This window comes from Sinocyclocheilus anshuiensis, unplaced genomic scaffold (genome assembly GCF_001515605.1).
Source record: "Sinocyclocheilus anshuiensis isolate Anshui unplaced genomic scaffold, SAMN03320099.WGS_v1.1 scaffold980, whole genome shotgun sequence".
NCBI classification, from domain to species: Eukaryota; Metazoa; Chordata; class Actinopteri; order Cypriniformes; family Cyprinidae; genus Sinocyclocheilus; species Sinocyclocheilus anshuiensis.
Genome location: NW_015552596.1, coordinates 37,170 through 38,214, shown reverse-complemented (window position 1 = coordinate 38,214; position 1,045 = coordinate 37,170). Strand labels below are relative to the sequence as shown.

Below are 1,045 nucleotides of genomic sequence, written 5' to 3'. Positions count from 1 at the left end.
GTTTACAAGTCATTTTTAGGAGGGGGGTGATCCTTTTTCCAACTCAGTGATTCTGTTTTTTTTTTGTTTTTGTTTTTTTCTTACGTGTTGGTGTTGTATCTTTTACTTGGAATTAAAAATCAGCTGGATAAAACAAAAAATGCAAAGCAAAGCAACAAAATTTGATATATATATATATTAGGGGTGGAACGGTTCGCTGAAAAAAAACGGTTCGACACGCGCTAGGACCGCGGTTCAACTTAAATCTGACAATGCATCTGTAATATGGTTTGCTATAAATAACACGTAAAAAACAAACTGGGTTCAGCTAATATATGTTTCTGTTGATGGATGCGCATTCTGGCTTTCCAATACATTACAACAGCGATGAAAAATAAAACGTGGACAAACCATTCACTCTTGTTCAATGCGAATGCCGTATGCTGGAATATGAGCAGTCATTTATTCTGTCATCGTGCTGATAGCGCGCGTGCAGCAGCACACGTTGATATCTGTGTTTAAAGTAAACTCATTTAAGCTTTGCCAGTTTATACATTTAAGAGGATGCGAGCTCGCATGCGCAGTGAGAAGACTTGTGTGTGCGCTCATCCGAAGCAAGCAAAAATCTTAAGCTCTTTCTGAAGTATCGTATTTAAATGGACAAATTCACACAAAAATTATGTCAAAATGCCTGTCTTGGTAAATATCCTATAGCAGCATAGCCGGCTGAACGACATACAGTATCAGTGCACTGGATCAGTGCATTCTCTTAAAGTGACAGCACTTTCTTAATATTAATCAAACAGCAACAAAGAAATCACTCACTGCTCTTGATTGAATAGCTTTTGTAACTTTAATAAAGATTAATCTTTAATTTATACAGTCAAATATGCAATGCTGTTTTACATTTCATTACTTTATTCAATTTCTGTATGTTAGACCTACCTAAAAAAACTGAAAATCACCGTTTATTTTACTTGTATCTTTACTCTATTGTATTTATTTCTGCTGTTGCTTGTAGTTAGATAGATTATTCTTATTTTCTTTATTTTTATTTGACAGTATA

The 1,045-nt window shown here is 34.5% G+C and overlaps 1 protein-coding gene across 1 annotated transcript in view; it reads left to right on the top strand.

Annotated features, from left to right (window-relative positions):
- LOC107665644 (serine protease hepsin-like) overlaps positions 1–1,045 on the top strand; it is a 19,406-nt gene that overhangs the window by 8,456 nt on the left and 9,905 nt on the right. The gene's annotated exons all lie outside the window — the stretch shown is intronic.